This window comes from Rattus rattus, chromosome 3, assembly GCF_011064425.1.
Source record: "Rattus rattus isolate New Zealand chromosome 3, Rrattus_CSIRO_v1, whole genome shotgun sequence".
NCBI classification, from domain to species: domain Eukaryota; kingdom Metazoa; phylum Chordata; class Mammalia; order Rodentia; family Muridae; genus Rattus; species Rattus rattus.
The window spans coordinates 172,059,558-172,081,351 of record NC_046156.1 but is presented as its reverse complement, the minus strand read 5'-3'; the positions used below and the strand labels follow the sequence as shown (position 1 = coordinate 172,081,351).

Sequence of the window (21,794 nt, the reverse complement as noted above, 5' to 3'; positions counted from 1 at the left end):
TCTTAGGATAACAAACACTATTTCTAGGAATATTTTCCAACACTGATTCGTCTCTAATGACTCTTACCTACACTATGAATAGCATTTTTCTACAACATGAGACAAGAGTAAAGAAATGACTAATAATCCTAATTAAAAAAAAAAGTCAAGGGGTTGGGGATTTAGCTCAGTGGTAGGCGCTTGCCTGGCGCAAGGCCCTGGGTTCAGGTCCTCAGCTCTGAAAAAAAAAAAAAAAAAAAAAAAAGTCAAAAAACTCAAGGCTGAGGTGGTGGTTTGGCAAAGTGCTTGCTGCATAGGCAAGCAAAACCCTCAAAACGAAGTTAAAAGTCAGGTGTGGTAGCACCTGAACCCTAGGTCTGAGGAGCCACAAACAGGATTCCTGCAGCCTGATGCTCAGTTATAGTCTTGTCCAATCAGGTTCAGTGACAGACACTGTTTAGAAAGAGAGAAGTGGGGTTAGGGGGAGGACAAAAACAAGAGTAGGTGGAGAAGGACAGAAGTCGGCACTCTGCACTGACCCCAGCTTCTAATGCACATGTACATATGAACTGAGCACGCGATGCACATGTGCGTGTAACACACACACACACAGACACAGTAAAGATCCAAGGACAGTATAATAACAGATTAAAGGGGAATATGGGCAGTAACAGAAACTGGCCACTATTTTAAGAACCATATACAGAAAAGGTTCTTGGAAAATAAATGACAAAGCATTTATTTTACTTTATTAGTGAATTGTAATTTATGAAATTATCACTGAAGTTCCAAAGTATTAGTCAATTCTATGTCCTTTGTTATTCACATTCACCTTGGAAAGGCAGGATTGTCATTAAAAGCCTCGTTAAACTGCAGAACTTTAAGGTTTTGATACACTAATTCTCCTTTACCTAACTGAAGCAAAAGTGTCGGCTACTTGTTAAGAGTTACAAAATTGAAGAAGTATTGACAATACAGACTTAATTCAATAAGCTCTCAAGTCTTGATTTTGTCTCAGCAAGAATAATTAAATCTTCTATTTAAAAAAATTTTCAGAGAAGCTGTAAATATCCTTCCAACTAAAGCATTTAGTAAATTTAGAGTATCTTCTGCTTGAAAAAATAAAATACTTAAATTAACTTGAAAAAGAGAAACTGTGCTATGTGGCTATTACCTACCTTTATTAGGAACTTCAAATTTATATAAAGTAAATATTGAAAAATAGACAAGGGCATGGTGGGGCACACCTTTAATCTCAGCACTCAAGAGGCAAGGGCAGGGGGACTCTCTTGTGAGTTTGAGGCTAGCCTGGGCTACACAGTGAGTTTCAGGCCAGTAGCTAGGGTTTGAATTGTTAAAACCTATCTTTAAAAAAAAAAGTGACAGTTATCACAAACAGCTAAGTATAGTTGCTTTCAACATATTTTATTCTAGAAATAAGGATAATGAATTGGAAACCTCATGTTTTCATTTATTCTGTACTTAATAAAATATATTTTCCCTCAAATTCAATGTGCATGTATTGAATATTTTTTTAAGATCATGAATAAAAATGGGTTGTGGGAAAAGTCGATATACATGTAGCAAACTGCTCTAGCTGAGTATATACTGTCAGCAACTCTACTGGTGAGGCTTTTTGAGATACTACGTGGAACACATCTGTTTCTTAGCTGATTGTTGAATAAGTAATTTAAGCCCACTGACATTGTAGGGTTAATTTAGTCTGACTAAAAGAGGGTTTATCAATATCAGATAACAATAATTCTAGTTCATATACTTAATAGGTTTGTCTGAAATATTAAGAATTCCCATGATGTGACCATGGCTTTATAGTAGATGCTGTATGGTATGCCTTTCTGTAGTTATCTCAGAAGGCCCTAACATGCAGTAAGTATAATCTTATTTAATCCCTAATACTTGAACACATATATTTAAAAACCTAGGCTGGATGCAGTTCTAGGTGCCTGTAGTTCCAGCATTTGGAAAGATGACATAGTTCCAACCCATTGTGGACAATACAGACATACCCCTGGAGTTAGTACATCATGACACTCTATCCCTAGAAAGCAGTTATTCTCCTACAGAACAATAATTGATCACAACTACATTTAAGACTGATACTATTTTCTAATATACAGTCACATTCAAATTTCCCCATCTGTTCCAGTGATGTATTTTAAAAGGATAATCTGAGATCAACCAATCAAGGATCAAGTGCATTTAGTTGTTATGCCTCTTTTAGTCTCCTTGAATCTGGAACAGTTTTTCTACTCTTATCCTTAATCTTTTAAGATGCTGACATTTGTGAAGCACTAGTATCATTATTTTATGGTGTTTAACAATTTTACACTGCTCTGATTTATTTTCTTCTCATGATTAGACTCAGGTCAAAGGAAATTATATACAGATAATTAAAGGGGGAAAGTATATTATAACTCATCTTTTGGGCCAGTGGGACAAGAGAAGGGGAGGATGGTAGTGGGTAGGATCTTTTCATGCTTCTTACCACCACCACTAGCTACTTCTACTTTGGCCAAAGACATACAACCTGTTGACTAATGGACATCTTTGGCTGTTTTATAAACAACTCAAACTGACTATGCTCCTCCTACTCCCATTGTTTCTAACTCAAATGTCAGTACTCCATCCAGTATGTAATCTTCATCCAGTAAGTAAAGTGTAGTCAAGAAACTTGCCTCTGCTTTAACCTCACACACGCAGTAAGACACCAAGAAGCCTGTTACGTTTTTTCCTATATTTCTTAAGCATATTCTTTTCTACCCTACTGTACTGTCTTTGTTCTGGGATCTTCAAGCTACTTCTCTCTTTTTCAATAGTCCAGCTGGTTTCCTGTCTCTCAGTCTTATCATTTAGAGCGAGCTTCTTCACCGTGTCAGAGTAACTTATCTAAAAACAAGCTTGATCAAATGACTTCCTCTTACAATCCCTCAATGGCTCCCCTTAAAGCACAGGATGAGAAGTGAGACTGCACTTCCTACCTCTGCCTCCACTAGCTGACAAGCACCGACACTGCTGTCTAGAGTACACTGCTCTGCTAACTTAGTAATTAGCCGTCACCTTTATGGCTGTTTATTTCACGGGAGAATGATTACATTTGAAGTTCATTAACTTTTCCTAGGTAAATATTAAAATAATTTGGTCAGAAAATATATGAGACTCTACACTATGTGAAAGGTGTTGTATTAAATAATGTGAAAGACAAAAAAGAAGTTATATCCTAGGAATAACCAAAACAATTTAGCATAGACTATAAACTTGCTTTTTTAAAAAAAAAAAAAAAAGAGGTACATATAATTACTTAACAAGGTAAAAAAAATTACAATATTCATATAAAGATCCAGGTAAGGTCAGAGGAAGGAAAAATTATTTCTGAGAAAGGTTAGAAGGAAACCAGACAAAATTTCCTGAGAAGGTAGAGTTGGCAGCCTTTATAAACTGACTCTTCATGAGCATATAGATAAAGCTGCTCCCAGAAGCCGTGTTATTAACAAAACACCCAGTACCAGAACTAGGATACCGCTTCATGAGCTATTATGGTCAAGGAGGTCTCAGAGGCCCTCAAAACAATATGAGCCATTGCCAAACTAAATGGCAGGACTATTGCTAAAGACACCACGTACTTTGGCTGTAGAACGTAGAGGAAATCTAGTAGCTTCTTCCTTGCTGGGTAGCTTTTAGTGTAAGGCTGCTGTGAGTGAAGAGCTATCAGTGGTGTTATCCAGGAATGGTCTGTGCATGCTAATAGGACCTGCCAGGGAAGATGTGCCCACTAATCCAAGAGCGGCAGGACTCTTGAAGGGCACCAACTGATTTCAGATTGGATGTGAATGCTTCTCCACACAAGGGAATTCATGGCTGGGGAGACCATAGATCCTAGAGTTACCGACTGCTGCTGTTTTGGACATGTAGACAAACTGTCTTCTATATATTTATGTTTATACCCTAGATTAGTGATGCTTTCGACCCTGGTCAGAGCTCTGAGAATGACTGTGGAGTGTTCAGCCCTAACTGGTACATTTGTATCAACATCTCCCACCCATAACTACACACGTCTCAAGGACACTGAAGAAGGAACAGAGGGAATGTAAGAACCAGAGAATGGGGAGAAGTGCGGCGTAACACTGTCTTCTAAGCATGACATTACTGTTGCACTCATGAACCTACAGTAGCTGTGGTTACTGCATGAGACCTGCGCAAGACGGAGCCCTGCACGTTTGAGAGCAACTTAGGGAAGGGCTCATGAAACTCCTCCCCTCTCTGAAGAACTATTGACAGTTGATGGCTACTTGAGGAGGGGAAGTAATTTTCCTTGTTATACAGCCATTGGTAAGTTGTCTGTGCTACAGAAATAACTACACTGACGCTCATGCAAGTAACTAACCCCAGCAGGGCATAAGACAGAACAAAACCAACAACAAACTAAATTAAAACACATGAAAGTAGGAAAGAGATGTTCAAGGAAGAAGTGGGCCAGAGAGTATAAAGCATAATTTCATACAATTATCCATTATGTTTATGAATATAATCAGAATCCATTACCTATATGTATATACACGCATGTATGAAACTGTTCAATAATAAAACTGTTTTTAAAAGAGAAAGGTGTGAGCAATCAACTTGATCCCAAGTCAATCTAAGCCAACTATACTACACAATGTTCCTACACGTAAGAAACCTTCATTAAATACACTTCCTCAAAACAGAAACTGAGAAGATGGAAGATACTACGTGGATACAAACTCAGAATCTAATGAATATCCTTTTCAATAATGTGCTTCAGGCGTTATGTCCTCTCTATGTGTCTTCCAAATAGGACATTTACTAACCCAGTGGTTCTCAACCTGTGGGTCACAACCCTTTCACAGGGGCTATATATCTGATATCTTGCTTATCAGATTTAACATTGCAATTCATAACAGTAGCAAAATTAGTTATGAAGTAGCAGCAAAAAATAATTTTATGTTTGGGGGTCACCACAACACAAGGGACTGTATTAACAAGTCACAGTATTAGGAAGGTGAAAAACCACTGACTAACCAGTTCCTAGCATATGTTCTAGATTCTTCATAGAATGTTTCTAGATACATAGTAATTTTTTCTTGTTAGTTGAGACAAGAATTTCTCAAAGAGAAAACAAAACGTGGGGCTTGCATAATGGTTAGTGCTAACTCTCAACTTGTCAAGAGTCTCGAGTTGCCTGGGAGATAGGCATCTGGATTTGCCTAGCAGGAATTATCTTCAGTGCCTTGGTTGAGGTTGGAGTCGCTTCCCACTCTGGACTGGGTAACTGGAGAAAAAACTAAGCAACAGCACTGCTCCCTGCTTCCTGACTGTCAGTGCAATAGACCATCTTTTCCAAGCTCCTACTGCCTTAGCTTTCTTGCTGTGATAGACTATACCCCGAAACTATGAGCTGAAATGAACCCAGTCTCTTCTGGATTGCTTTTGCCAGAGTATTTTTATCTCAGCAACAGGAAAAGAAACAGCCAGAGAGATGGCTAAGTTGGCAAAGTGTTTGCCATGAATGCTTGAGTTCTGATTTCTGTCCATCAGAATGCACATTTGAGAAAAAACAGGCACAGTATGTTCACTTGTAATCCCAGCACAGGTAGCAGAGGCAAGGAAGATCCCTTGGGCTCACTGACTAACAAACTAGTCCAGCCAAAGCAGCAAGTTCAAGGTTCAATGAGAGACCGTCTCAAAAGATAAGGTGCAGAACTAAGGAATGCACATGCTATCAACCTCGAACCTTTACACAAATGTGTGCACATGTGAACAAACATCCATTCTCATTCTCATTCTCTCTCTCTCTCTCTCTCTCTCTCTCTGTCACACACACACACACACACACACACACACACACAAATAAAAACACACATGCAGGAAAATAGCAAATGAATAAAGTAAACTAATACTTAAAGATATTTTTAAAAGATATTATAGAATTCTTTATCTCAAATACAGTTTACTATGTAGGCTGCTAGCATAAATGTATTTATTTTTAAGTCTTGGCTTCAACTTGTTCTGAAAAGTTTAACATTCTCTCTTCCTCAAGAACTAGTTCAGAGTTCTATCCTATATAATAATTACTGTATTTTGAGACAGATTACCAGTACCTAAGTGTAGTAATATCAGCTCCCACACCTCTCTTTTCCTTTCCTTGCTTTTCCCATCACTCTAAGAAAAACAACAACAACAAACCAACAAACAGAACAAGAGATGGGAAGTTGGCCATGTGGATAAGTTTGCAGTGCAAACAGGAGAACCTAAATTTGGATTCCTAGAACGTATATAAAGCTAGACACAGTAGCAGTAGTAGTAGTCCCTGCCTTCCTACTGTGAGGTGGGAAAAGCAAACTGGAATCCCTGACGATCTGTGGGACAGCTAGACTGACTGTGTAATGTGTGCGCGTGTGCATAAATAGACACAGTGATTCAGATAAACTTCAGTGATAGAGCTTTTGCTTGTGCAGGAGTCCGTGAGCTTGATGATCTGCACTCAAAAATTAAAAAGTGTTTCTTTACAGAGGAGAGAGGTACAAACTACTTAAGCAATTATTTTTCAGTCAGCCGATAGTAGTTAACTATTTCTCTATACATAGATAGATGCATTTTTTTTTTGTTGATGGTAAGCTGGTTTTCTTTTAGATTCATGCTTATTCTAGCCAATTATTTACCAACAATAATACTGTAATGAATATTTTAGCAAATGAATTTTGATGCTCCTTAAATTTTCTTAAGGTTAAACTCTTAGAAGTGGAGTTCATGAGAAATGTTTATTTTAAATTTTGATAGAAAGAGCATAAGACAAAATTATCCTCCAAAATGATTGGAACTCATACTCTTCTGAATTTCTAAATTATCAATCTTGGAGAAGGGAGGGAAACAGAGACAGCAGCAAAATCCTGATATCTGTTTCTCCAATGTCCTGACATATGACTTGAAATCCAACCAGTGGGCTGGGGTGAGGCAGGCAGCAGGACAGGCAAGCACTAAGCATATTTTTCCAAGATACCAAACCAATCCTCATTAGAAGGTGGCTCTTGCTCAGTAACCTCAAGAAAGCCTCGAGGGTATTTTCCTCACTTAGTGTCTGAGGGTTCCAACTAGCCACACTGAATGGCACATTAAACCACACTGCTAGATGCAACTTACATAAAGAAACAAGAAAACTAAAATTAGAGTTTACAGATCATTTTTCAATGCCTTAAGTCCTTCGATAACATGTGAAAGGCTATCTTTACTATCCATTTTTAAAATAACAATCTCCTTTTGAAAATAACTATATTTCTTAGTTACTTTTCTATTGCTGTGAAGAGACACTGTGACCAAGACACAGAAGAGTTTACTGGGGCACTGCTTACAGTTGATGCAGGGTGGGGTGGAGGGTTGAAGGGATAGGGAGTCGGGGAGTGGGAGAGAGAAGAGAGAGGGCATCACTGGCTTGTGTAACCTCAGAACCTACCCCCAGTGGCACACCTCCTCCAACAAGACCATACCCCCCAGTCGTTCCCAAATCATTTTACAAACTACAGACCGAGCATTCAAATATATAGATTTATGGGGTTATCCTTATTCAAACTGCCACACTGTACCACAGTGCCCAGTGTTCTACTGAAATTGGTATGATTTTCAGATGTACTGTCAAGTTTTTATTTAGTTTATGTATTGTTTTCAACATCTGGTCTTTGGTAGCATTTTTGAGGAGATTAAGGCTTTTTTCTTACTGTAAATATAATATATATTTATATTATAAATACTGGGGCTATATAAAAGGAGATTGTACCTGGGCTTCCATCGGCCCACGGTAATTACTATGTTTTTAACAGTTTTTGGTAGTCTTTTCTGAGCAAATGCATTTCAGTTTTAGTCATATTCTGCATCTGCAGGATTTGTTTTCTTAAGGTAGAAGAAGGCATATAGTACTTAATCTTTTAACTTTCAGTTGGATTTTAAGCATAAAAACTATTTTAATCACTGGTAGCTACATAAATAATACTGTCCTTTGCTTATGATGAATAGCTTATAATGAACATGTAAGATTATCTTGCAAGGACATTGTAAAGATAAAATGAGAAAAGATAAATGAAAACTTACAGATTCGGGTTATAAAACCATAAAGAGCCTAATTTTTTAAAAAATAAATTGTTAAAGATCTCCCTTCCCCCCCCCCCTGTGTGTGTGTGCGCGCGCGCGCACTACGGAGTGCAGATGTGGAGAGCCCAGAGTTTCAGATCCTCCTGGAGCTAGAGTTACCTGGCGTGGGTGCTGGAGCTGTCCTCAGCAAGAGCAGCACAAGCTCTTAGCCACTGAGTCATCTCTGCAGCCCTTAGAAAAATTACTTCTGACCCACCTGTCTGGTCCCTGGAAAAACTCTTTTGTAATAAAAGGTACCACTACACTTAAATCTCAGTCACTCTGCAGTTTAAAACCTTACCAGGACTATCGCATGGCCTTTGAGCTTGTTAGAAATGCAAAGTGTCAGGCCCTACTCTAGATATGATTCATAAGCTACAAGTTCGGGAGTAAGCTCAAAGTAGTGCTTTTTAGAATCCTGCTACCTACTTGAATGGCCTGGAAAAACTAAACAAGAAAAATGGAATCCTAAGAGGAATCCATATCTACCGGTCACTACTTGTGCAAAAACACACCGGTCACTTTTAGCAATATACTAGAAAACACAGTCGAGGTGTGGGGAGAGAGCGCAGTTGCTACAGAGCTCCTTTGTAAGCATGAGTGCCAGAGCTCAATGCCTAAAACCCAATGTTTAAAATGTTCTCCACGATGTCCATTCATGTAATCACAGAGCTGGGGAGGCAGAGGTCAGCTTGCTGACCAGCTAGCTTAACTTTCATGGAGACTTCCTTGTCAGTGAGGCCCTATCCTCAAAGGTGTGTGAAAAACAAAACTCGAGGCTGTCCTCTGGTCTCAATACCCACACATATACCTCTATACATACCCACATGAGCATGTACACAGGGGGTGGGGGAGGGAGGGAGAGAGGGGCAGAGAGAGGGAGAGAGAGGGAGAGAGGGAGGAGAGAGCACGCCCATGTTTTTCACGAACTTATTTTCTCATATCAAGATACCTTAAAACCAATTACTTCACCAAGAACCAAAGTTCTAGGAAATAGTACAATCCCCAAACCAATGCCCTTAATCTTCAGTGGCTATATTTAGAAATAACGTTTTGACCTAGTATCTACTGAAGACTTAGTAAGAAACGTCCATAAAATACAATGTCAAGTCAGTTGTTTTATTTAATCAAGGTAAACAGTTAAGAAAATTACTGGTGGGAGAGAGACTAGTCTATTTGATCAAAATTTCACCTTGTTTCATTCTTTAAGTCAATAATCTTAAGGTACTAATAGTAAGAAAAACAAAACTTACTCTGGCAAGAAAAATCTTTTTTTTATAATACCAGATGTTGAGCCTAGATATGCAGGCAGGATTGACAACACTCTACCATCGACTGCATCCTCCATTTCATTCATTCGTTCATTCCTCTCTGTGTGTAAGCACACATACATGAGCATGAGCATGCGCGTGCACACACACACTTGCGCACACACACACTTGCGCACACACAGACACACACGCGCACACGCACACGCGCGCACGGCCTTCCATCTATACATATACGCATGTGGAGACAGGCAGAGGTCAATGGTGGATTATCTTCCTCAATTACTTGCCATCTTATTTTCTGACTGAACCTGGAGTTTATTAGTTTATTGATTTGGCTAGTCTAGCTGGCCAATGAGCTCCAAGGGTCTGCCTGTATATATCTGCTTCTTTTCCAGTATTGAGAACACATCACCACACCCCACTTTTGTGTAGATATGGGGAATCTGTACTCAAGTCTTCAGAATTTAGGATAAGCTCTTTACTGGCTGAGCTGTCCCGCCAGCCTCCATAAGTCATTTTTAGTATTTGTGATATAAGACATCCCAAGAAAGAATGCAACAAGCTCAGCTTTCCTGGTCTTCATGAACTGTGAGATAACAAATATTGTTTTAAGCTGTTAATGTTGGTGTAACTCACCATACAACTGAAAAACAACACAAATTTAAGCTATTTCGCTTTAGTGATAGATAGGGTCTCCCTCCTATCAAGTGACAGCTTGGGCTGCCTCTGAACTCATGACTGGACTTCCCCTCCCGGAGCCCCAGCGTTCAGAGTGCAGGGCTGCTGGAGACTACTATGCAGGCTAAAGACTACCATTCAAGATATCCATATCCTACTCTTAAGCCTTTCCCCCTCTTTGTTTGACAGTGCTAGGAATATTTTTAAATTTAACAAAAAAAGAAACACCACCACCAAAAAAAAAAAAAAAAAAAAAAAAAAAAAAAAAAAAAAAAAAAAAAAAAAAACCCCAAAACCCCACACACACTTTACGGCATCTGTAATGATTTGAATATTAAATGTCCACCACAGTCCTGGGTATCTGACTATGTGGTCCCAAGTTAGTTTGCTATCTGGCTGGGTTTAAGGGGTGTGCTAGTCTTACTAGAGGAAGTATGTCAATGGGTGCAGACTCAGAGGGTTTAAAGAACTGAACCATCTTTAGTTTGTTCTCTCTGCTTATGGTTCAAATGGAGCTTGTGTTATTTGGTGCTATACCTCCCAACTATAGTGGACTCTTTTCCCTCTGGAACCATAAGCCCAAATAAACTCTTTCCTAAGTTGTTGTGAGCATGGTGTTTTATTATAGCAATATAAAAATAACCGATCCTTACATTATCCTTATCCTTGTGTCAGAATTATTATATTTAGGCGCACTCCTATTTATATTATTTCAACTGAATTCTATGTACAACTGTGCATGTTCTGTGCAAAAGGTGATATAACTTAGACTTCTACCCTCTATTTAAGGATTTTATACTTTAATTGAATATATTTTTATACTGAAATTCTTAAGAAGTTGTTCGTTCTCATATATCTGGCTATTTTATTATTTGTATTCCCTCCATTTTAAAGTTTCCTCCTAAATAAAGATGTGAAAATGTTTCAGAAGTTGTACATGCACGCACTGTGTGCATACACACACACACACACACACACACACACACACACACACACACACGCATATGCCTTTGTACAGACATCTGGCCACCAGGCACACCATACCTACGCAGAGGAAGAGACATAAAAGCAGGAGTAGGGACTGGGAAGCAGGGGAACAGACAGGTTGAATGGGTCTGGAAATGGGAGTAAGGAAAGGTAATGAGAGAAGAGAATACGAACACAATACACTGCATACAAAGAAACTGTAAAAAATAAAGATAAAGAAAATGTGAAAGGCATACTGGGATGTTGTAGAATCTCCTCAAATATTCAGATTCCTGAAAGACAGTAGTCTAGAGGACTAACTATCATAAATAAAGGAAGGAAGAGCATAAAACCAAAGAGCAAATGAGAGTAATTTAAAGACAGCATTTAGGTAATTGCTTCACTATTCATCTAAAGGCTATTTTAAGCTCGTCTTTTAAAATTATTCACCTCCAATATTTACTAAGCAGCTACTAAGTTCGAGAAAGCATACTTGATGCTGACTGAGATGAGAAGAAACAGTCTTCACTGAACCCTTTCCTGCTCTCTCGAGGATTCCTAGGCTGAGAAAAGAAGGTGACTAAGCCATAACCTAACAGGCACTATAATGAAGGGAAGAGAGAAAGGAGGGAAGGATGGAAAAAGAGAATGACAAGTCCTTATTTTAAAAAGATAAGGAAGGCATTACAAAAGGATACAATCTTAGAATTTAAAGGAACTAGCAGGATTTGTTAGGTTTCCTGCCAAACAGAAAAATCAGTATTCCAGAGCAAAGTGGGAGGAAATCATGCTGATACAAGTAAAATTCATATAAATTCTTGTGTCAAAAGGACAGCTAGGGTTAATCTACACTTTAGAACTTCGATCATAAACAAAACAAGACACACAATTAGCAAGTACAATGTGGTTGATACTGTGCTAGGTACTAATATTAAAGCAGAAATATAATATTACATTCCTGGCCTCAGGAAACTTAATGGTCTTATAGGACTAAGAACCCCAAACATGCATCATCTGTTGTTAATTACAGTAACTCTGAAATGCTTGTGAAACTTCTTCCTCTAATCACTTGTGAGAGTCACATTCTTTGTAATCATTAGTTTCTGATGTATAGAGATAATCCTAAATCTATAACTCAGAATTGTAATGAAACTTGATAAAATTAACATTATTGCTATGACTATTATCCTTGTTTTGTAGCTCTAAGGCATTTATTACAAAAACTGGTACTCACTCATACATAGACTAATTTATTATACATTTGCTCAATTTTTTTCAAAACCCAGATAATTTATTGCGCATGCGTGCTTTTGCTTGCAGGTTTATCTGTACACCATGGTGCCTGGTTCCAGAAGGGGTTTGAAAGAGGGGCTGGATCTTTTTTTTTTTAAATTTGAGTTACAGCCACCATGTGGGCACTGAGACATGAACCTTCTGTCCCCTGAAAGAACAGCCAACGGTCTTTATACTGACCATCTCTCCAGCCCCTAACGATAATGGTTACTTAATCTGGAAAGTAAAGTGTTGCAAGGTCATGCTCAGAGCTGACATCTGGTAATTTTCTTCTGCAAAGCTGATACTGGTAAAGGTGTGTCAAGAAGACAAGTTCTTGAACAAAGACTTTTTAATGAATATATTTTTCAAATACACTGGAGAATCATGCAATGGTGCCTGTACTGGATACAATCCTGGACCACAGGTCTGCACATTGCTTTGCAACTGGACCTGTGATTGCAGATTTGCCTTTATTGCTTACTCTGTCCCTGCATCATCTTCAAAATAAAGAAACATGCCATCTTTTCTTCATTGCAGCACTTGTTAAATAACCACTGCTGGATGGACTTTTTTCTTAGTTCTGGTTTTCCCTTAACTTTGGCTATCACCACCATGTCACCCACACCAGCAGCAGAAGTCTATTCAGCTGCCCCTTGATTCCTTTCATAGAGATGATATACAAGTTTTTGGCTCCTGTAATGTCAGCACAGTTGATTATAGCTCCTACTGAAGACCCAGGGAAATTCGGAATTTCACTCTGGAGGACCCACCATGTCCTCACTTCAACATCTTGAGTGCCCAGAAGAGTCAGAAAGCCATTCACTTAATTTTTAGCTTGAACTTCTTAGCTTCGGTGATTCTGGCTGCTGTATAAGGAGACCCTCCATTGTCTGGGTGGGTTAAGAACCCGAGTTGTCGGGGTTGGGGATTTAGCTCAGTGGTAGAGTGCTTGCCTAGGAAGTGCAAGGCCCTGGGTTCGGTCCCCAGCTCCGAAAAAAAAAACAAAAAAAAAAAAAAAAAAAAGAACCTGAGTTGTCACTGAATATTTTTAAACTTTTCTTTGTTGGCAGTAGGACTTAAAACTAGCATCAACGTTGCCTCCTGCATTTTAGGTTCCAACCCACCACTGAAGGCAGACTTTGGAAAACCTGCTTTACCTGGGGTACAAGCATATGCTTCATGGTTTGTAGAACATTACAGCCTTCAAACTTCTTAGCAGGAATGGTCAGTCTGAGTGCTACCACTGTACTGGTCACAGCTGCACTCCCCTGCCAGGCAATGCACTCCTTCTAGACTAAGCCAACCATTAGCAGGCACATGTGTCTATCAAAAGCTGAGCCAGCATGTACCACCATCATTATTAAAAAGGAACTAAGAGTCTTAGTACATACATGTTTCAGTTAGGTCATTATGTATTCTATAAACAAAAGGCAAGTATTACTAATGTCTTAGGCATGAAGTACCCCTACTCTATCACATTATTTAAAAAAAGAATACTGAAACAAGTTCTAATCCATTCACCTAATAATACAATCTAAGATTTAGCAGATTCCCAACTCCGCATATATTTATGCTTTAAAAGTACTATTCATAAACAAGGCTGGAGAGCTGGCTTGGGGTTAAGAAAATTTGAGACTTTTGTAGAGGGCCTTAGTTCCCAATACTCAAATGGTAGCTCATAACCTTCAGCAACTCCAGTTCCAGAGGAGAAGCTGACATCTTTTTATCTGAGGACACCAGGCACACATGTGGTACCCTCATACATCAAACACATATGCAGGTAAAACATTCATAAATACAAAATAAAACATAAATACACTTTAAAAAAGAAATAGCATAGTAAGAGGAAACAGCTTAATTATTTCACTTTGGGCATAAATACAAAAATGATAACAAAGGAGATTTAGAGTAGAGGAGGTATTTCGAATGATATGAAGAATGGAATATGTAGCTGTTAATGAAAAAAAGAAGGAAAAATAGATTGCCTGAAATGAATAAGTGTGTAATTACAGAAGGATGATTAATGTTTAAAGCTGGAAAAAAGTCAGGGGAGCCTCTATTACAAGATTTAGAAACAATGCTTTGGAGCCAGTCCATTATCAATTATTTTAAACTTACTTAATTTTTAAGTAGGTTTATTTAAAAAATTTTATTAATTTATTTTTTAAAAACTGCTTTGATTTATTTACCACTATTATTATGGTATTTTTGGTACGTGTATGATGTGCTGGCAGGGCGTACACATATCATGGCATGCATGTGGAGGTCAGAGAACAACTGTTGGGAGTTTGTTCTTCTATCTGTAAATGGTTCCAGGTCACCAGGCTAACTCAGAAAACTCACACGCTTAGACACCTTGTTAGCCCCCTAAAAATTCATTTTTATAGGACCATGACTCCCAAAGTTTTAGGAATTTCTTTTAGCTAAATTTTCTATGAAATTCTACCATTCAAATATTCAGCAAACCAAATTCAATAATTAACATTGGCCTGTACCAAATATGAGACTCCCAAAGATAGGTATGGCAAAGTATAAAATTTTCATCAAGATTCAATTAAAAAACCCACAACAATTAACCTTATATTAATACAATTATATTACATTTTTATGCAAGAGAGATTTAAAGTATATAGAAACGATCAACACAGAGAAAACAACTAGAGTTAACCTTTTTAGCTTTTAGCTATTTCTTAAAACTATAAAATGGATCTCCTAGAACTTCTTTTAACAAGTTATTTGGTTCTGCTTATAAATCTTGACTCAAATTTCAAATGCCCACTTCTCAAAGAGAAGATTAATAACACTTGAAATCATGACTAATTCACCAGTATTAAAAATAATGGGTAAATCCTATATCTGAACATTTTCTAAATAAAATCAAACTTCAACTTTAAACCCTGCATTAAATTTTACTTAATGTGGCTTGAGAATCCAAACAGTATTATATTTAATATAACCAACTTTGGCATGAACTCATTAAAGGTCACGGAGAAGAAGTAACTGTAAAGCAAGCACAAGTTCTAGGATGCCAGCCCTTGTCTGCTTGCCCCCCTCGGGGTAGCAAGGCCCATGCTCACCTGACTGGGTTGGATAGAAGTTTACTGTGCAATCAGGGATAAGTGTACGGGCAAAAATACACACACCCAGAAACAGGTACAGAGAACTGGTTCAGGATAGTGAGGTGAGAGAAAGGGGTATTTATGCCCCCAGGAGGTGGTCAGGGTCTGTGGGGCAAAGTTTGTGTGGCTGTGTATAATTGGCCAGGACAGGGGTTTTGGAAGCTGCTTCATCTGCATACTCAGAGGCGTTAGGGTAGGGGTTGTGGGGAATGCCTTATAAGATCAAACAAGGAGTGAAGGCTTGCTCATAGACTTTGAGTAAGGATTTTTCATCTTATTTAATCCTTGATCAAAAGAATTTATTATAGGCTAGCCAGAGTTTTACTCTTTATTTCCCTAACTGCTAGTCAGACATCTATTTTGATTTATCAATTCCTGCAATAAACACTTGACATGGCTTATTAAAGGCAACAAACATTGCTTTTAAATACTAGAGTCCTGATGTATTCAAATAGCAGTGAACAGACATGTTGACATAACTAAGTGGGTAGAGCTCCTTGCCCACACCGTCTAGTCTCCTCTTCATATGTCACAAGTTTGTTCAGGTCACAAAGGAGTAGGAGTGGGCAAATAAGAAAACTGTCTCATAACTACTGCTGGCAGGCAAAGAAGCACAACACATTTCTAATAGAAAACTGAAAAAAAGTTCAAAGAAATTACAGCTTAAAAAAGAGAGCACCATTCCCTTCTCCCTGTGCTCAGTTCTCCCTGTGCTCAGTGCTTGGAGATGTCCCACTGGAAAGATGGCACTCGTCCTACAACACATCCACAGATGACAATCCGAGACCAAGTCACAGCTGCATGTTTGTAAAAACTGATTTGACCTCCTAATTCCTAGAAATAGAAAAGACATCCATAAGGACAGACACTTAGGTCAAAGTATCGAAACTAAGTCCAAAATAAATTCTCAGATATATGTTCAACTGGATCTTTAGGAATGCTAGGAAATGACTCTACCATAAGGTATGCGCCAGCCCTATCTTTTACTAACTTAAAAAAAAAAAAATCAATTGCATTTTAATTTAATTTTATTTGCTTATATTTGAGTTTATGTGTGCCATAATATATGTCTGTGGATCAGAAAAGTCTTATATGAGTTGGCTCTCTCGTTCCACTACATGGTCTTGGGAATTAAACTCAGATTCTTTGGCTCTGTGTCTCACTGTACCCACCAGGCTCTTTGCTAGCCTGGCAGTTATCTATTTATCTGTTATGTTTTTATGAAATAAAGTATAGTTCGGTCTAACTCATGCTATATGGAGGGTGGGGGAGAGATAAAATAAAATGAGTCAGCGGCTTAAATAAAAGAGCCAGGGAGTGGCCAGTGACTTAAACGTAAGCGCCAGAACAGGAGTAGTAACTCTTCATGGTCTAGGAGTACCAACGCTTTCCTAGACATGGCAACCAAATCACAAGCAACCAAAGGGACAGAATGTGAGAAATTCTTCACAGATGAGGAGTCTTATCCAGGATGGGCAGGGTCAGATAACCAGTACCAGAGAAGGCTGGTAGGTAAAGGCACTTGTGCCCAAGCCTGACGACTCCAGTTCAATCTCTATAATCCACGTGAGTGATGGAGAGAGACGACCAGCTTTTGCAAGCTGTTTTCCACATGTGTGCTGTGACAACCACTCCTCTGACACACACACACACACACACACACACACACACACACACACACACTGACTAAATGTAAAAGTATTTTTTAAAAATAAGTACTGGCAAAACTGTAAGCAAATTAGAGTCCAATGAAAACGATGCATGGTGCCAACTACACTGGAAGACAGTTTCTCAAAGAGCTGAACATTGCTATCACACAACTAAAAGTCCCACTTTCATATAGGTACCCAGGAAAACTGAGGTGTACACATATACATATATTCATAAATGTGCATGTAAATTTTATATCCACATTATATGTATCATCCAGAAAGCAAAAATGACGTAAATGTTCATTTTTGTCTAAGTAGGGATTCACTCTCTAGTAAAATGTGACATATTCCTACTATACAATACTTTTCAGCTATATAAACGAAAGCCATCTTGAGCTGGGGAGATGAGATGGCTTGGTGTTAAGAAAGAGTACTTGCTGAGCAAGCATCAACACGAGTTCAAATCCCTAGCACTCATGTAAACATCTGGGGACAACTAGCTACAAGTTACATAGTCTGTAACTTAAGTTCTGTTGGGGTAAAAACAGGAGGACTGCTGACTGCCAGACAGCCTAGTTTAAGGTTCAGTGAGAGACGTTGTCAGAGTTCAGAGAGAGAATAAGTCAGAGTGATAGAGCAGGACTATTGATATTCTTCTCTGTCGTATACATGCGTGTATAGGCATAGGCACCCATGCTCATGTGCACAAAGTACACACACACGAACACACAAATAAAACATAAGAAAGGAACGTAGTTCTGACATCTTCTGTAATATGGATGACATAATGGAAAAAGCTTCCAAACTATAAGCAACAGAGGTAGACTGGAGGCTGCCAAGGCTTGGGACAAGAGAAATCAGGATGACTGACAGCAGGTGTGAAACTTCTGGAGCAATGGAAACGCTCTGGAGTAGGGTCATGATGGGTGCCCATCTTGTGAATACACTCATCTCCCTTAATCTGTGGTTTCATTTCCCTCAGTTTTGATTACATGTAGTCAACTGCAATCGGACATGATTAAATGGATCATTGTACAAATAATTCATACACTTTAAATGATGTGTTATTATTCTAAGTATAACATTCTAATCTGTGTTCCTGTCCCATGAGGAAGAAGGATCATTCTTTTATCCCATGTATTTATATGGGATATACTACATTCTAAATGACATTAGTTACTTAGAAGCTGTCTTTCTTACCAGATCAACTGTGAGTTAACTCAGTGTTTCTGTTCAAATCAGCAATATTTTTCTTAACAATGGCCCCCCGAAAACAAAACTTAAAGATATTAGCAATTCAAGTACACAGAAGAGACACTACATTAACGTGTCCTTTAAGAAACAGCTCTTTGACAGCTTTGGTGGCACTTATCTGTAATTCCAGCACTCAGAAGGCAGAGGCAGGCAGATCTCTGTGAGTTTGAGGACAGCCTGTTCTACTCAAAACAAACTAACTAACTAACTAACTAACTAACTAACTAACTAACTAACTAACTACAAAATGAGAGATTTTTATCATCATGAGTGAACAGTATGATAGAATATTATTTTGAAAGAGACATTTACATAACTTTTATTACAGTTTGCTATAATTGTTCTGTGTACCTATTAATGGTTTATTGTGCCTCATCTGCAAATTAGGCATTACAATAGGTATGTACACGTAGGAAAAAAACAACATCTATAGAGCTGAGTACTATCTATGATTTTAGACTAAGGTTCTTGAAACAGATCCTTCCTGGGTAAGGAACAACTACTATATGCTAGAAACCACTGAATCTGTATACTTTACAAGAATGAATTTTACAGTTTGTAAGATATTAGATATTGTCCAGATGAGCTATATTAGAAACAAACAAACAAGCAAACACTTGCTAGGAGTTTGATTTAGACAAAATACAAGAACCGCAACAGTCCTTGTACACTGATTTTAATTAATCTTACTTTGTATGATTTATTTTAAAAACTGTGACAGGTTGGGGGGATGACTCAGTCCATAAAGTGTATTCTGTGTAAGCATGAGGAGCTGAGTTCAACTCCTACAGTACAAGTCAAACCCAGTTGTGGTGACTGGTACACTGTAGTTCAAAACCGAGATAGAGAGGTACAAAAGGTTGGATCTCAGAGGCTCTGCTGATTAGCCGGTCTAGCCAAAATGGGTATGTGTCTAGGTTTAGTGAGAGACACTGATTTGAAACATAGCCTCAAAAAATAAAGTAAAAAGAAAATCAAAGAAGCAATCCAAAGACAACCTCTTGCCTTTACGTGTGCATACGCAGGTGACACTACTGACAACCCAAAAGTGAGAAGCCAACACTTACGCAACTAGTTAAATAACTAGTTAAATAACTAGAAAACAAAAGATCACACAAACCCATAAAGTCCTAATAGAAGAAAGGACTTGGATAGACAGAAAAACCAGGATGTAAACGTTTTAATTAAAAATTATAAGCCGCAAATTTACAAAATGAGTTATCAAGTGTAGTGGACACAGCTATCCATTTCTGAGATTACAGAAAGGCGCATATATACAGCATGAGTCAAATCAAACCTCATGTAAGTAGTTATTACTTAGGATACTCAATCTAAGGCATAACAGCTAAGCTGTGTTGCAAAGGAGTATTTACCCAATACTAGAGTAATTTAAGTTCATTTCATTACTTTTGTTTTATTCTGTTCTGTTTTGTTTTAAGGCAGGGTCTCAACATGTATTTTCAGTTGGCCTATACCTCATTTTATTGACTAGGATGGCCTTAAACCCTCTGATTCATCTGCCTCTGCCTTGAGTACCAGGATTAAAGACACTGGAGGATTTAATCAATTCTCAAATACTTTTCTTTCTAATAATCTTTTTTTTCTTTTAAGATTTATTTACACCATTGCTCTCGTGAAACCCACCAGAAGAGGGCATTGCATCCCATTACAGACGTTTGTAAGCCACCATGTGGTTGCTGGGAATTGAACTCAGGTCCTCTGCAAGAGCAGTCAGTGCTCTTAGCCCCTGAGCCATCTCTCTAGCCCTCTAATAATCTATTTAAGTGTCACAAATTAGCATATTTCTGTTTGAAAACATATGCAACAATGTTGTATTTAAAGTATCATTTAGAAAGTTTGCTGATAACTAATCAAAAGGGCAAATATTTGCTAAAGAATTAGTCTAAGTGTGTATACAGCATGCTTCTATGCAGCCAGAGTACTTTTAATTAGTGTATATCTAATAGGTGAAAAACACTTGAGTATTTAGAACATTCTTTTAAAATATATGATAGTCTTAGGAATACATCAGTTCCAATTTTATTCTGCACACACCTGTTTTCATGTTTGTTACATTTTTTTCACAAGCCCCCTCTACCCCGCAATTGCATCCAAAGTACCTGTTACTTTAACTTCTCCCTCAATTTAATGGCCTAAGAATCAAGCAGTTCTCTTTATTTTTCAAAAATAAATACATCTTTCCCTTCTGTCATTAGTATCACCTGTATCATGTGGCTCGCAACAGTCCCAGGGAATCTGACTCTCTTCTGGCCTCTGCAGGAGTGCACCCATGTATGGTACATATTCAGACAAGATTTTTTTAAAAATTAAAGGAGTCAGGTTAAAATCAACTATTTCTGATAAATCAGTTTGATTGCTTTGTAATTATTTCTATGTTTAAGACTTTTAAAAATCTACTGGCATTTTAATTATAATTATAAAGAGAATCCCCTTGTGGTAGTTTGAATAAGAAAGGCCTCTATAGGTTCACAGATTTGAATGCTTAGTCTTCAAGGAGTAGCACTATTTGAGGAAGGATTAGGAGATGTGACCTATCTGGAGGAAGTGGCCTTGGAGGGATGGGGGATGTGGGTGTGTGTGTCAAGGATTCAAAAGCCAGACCCAAATTCACTCATTCATATCCCCCCTCCCCACCTATGGATCAGGAGGTACTCTCAGCTACTGCACCTGCCTGCTGCCATGTTCCCCACCATGATGATAATGGAGTAAGCCTCTGAAACTGTAAGCAAGTCCCCGATTAAATGCTTTCTTTTATAAGAGTTGCCTTGGTCACAGTGTCTCTTCACAGCCATAGAACAGTGATTAAAACACCCCTTATACCTCCTCCATTTTTGCCTTATCCAAGTAAGGAGAATTGTGAACTATTTTGTACAGACAGCAAAATCATGGTTTATTAAAGGACAGTTTACTCCAGGTACCACAGAATTTTCTTGTGTTCAGAGACTCGCTTTCCTGCTCATTCACCTTGCCCCTCTGACTCTGCCTTGCTCTCACCTGTAAGATAATATTTTATCCTATGTTGAAAGAAGGGGGAAGGTCCCTGTTTATGAAAATCGCTTTCTTGGACTTGTTTTTAAATGTAAATTGCAACATAGTAATTTATTTTTAATTTGTAGTTGGATGTTACAGACCAAACACCAGAAAGTGTTCCAAACGCTTTTCAAGTTAAATTGCCTGAAACTTTTAAAATGTGCCTTTTCTCTCATTATAAAAAGGGAAACTGTATATTAATCTCATTCTATCATCCTTTTCTTTTTGCTGATCATATTGCTTATTAATAATTGCCATTCAGTATGAATAAGAAAAAAAGACACCCTTTATGAACTAAGTAACAGTTCTCATTATAATATCTCACTATGTATGATTTAGTAAAAAAGGAAGGGCCAGTTTTGAAATTATGCTAGGTAGACAAATATGCTAAG

General features: G+C 38.1%; 1 protein-coding gene and 1 pseudogene across 1 annotated transcript in view; both read right to left on the bottom strand.

The window, feature by feature from the left end:
* The window catches only part of Nipbl (NIPBL cohesin loading factor), a 163,759-nt gene that overhangs the window by 126,030 nt on the left and 15,935 nt on the right, over positions 1–21,794 (bottom strand). The window lies entirely within an intron of this gene.
* Positions 11,332–13,115, bottom strand: LOC116897137 (annotated as a pseudogene).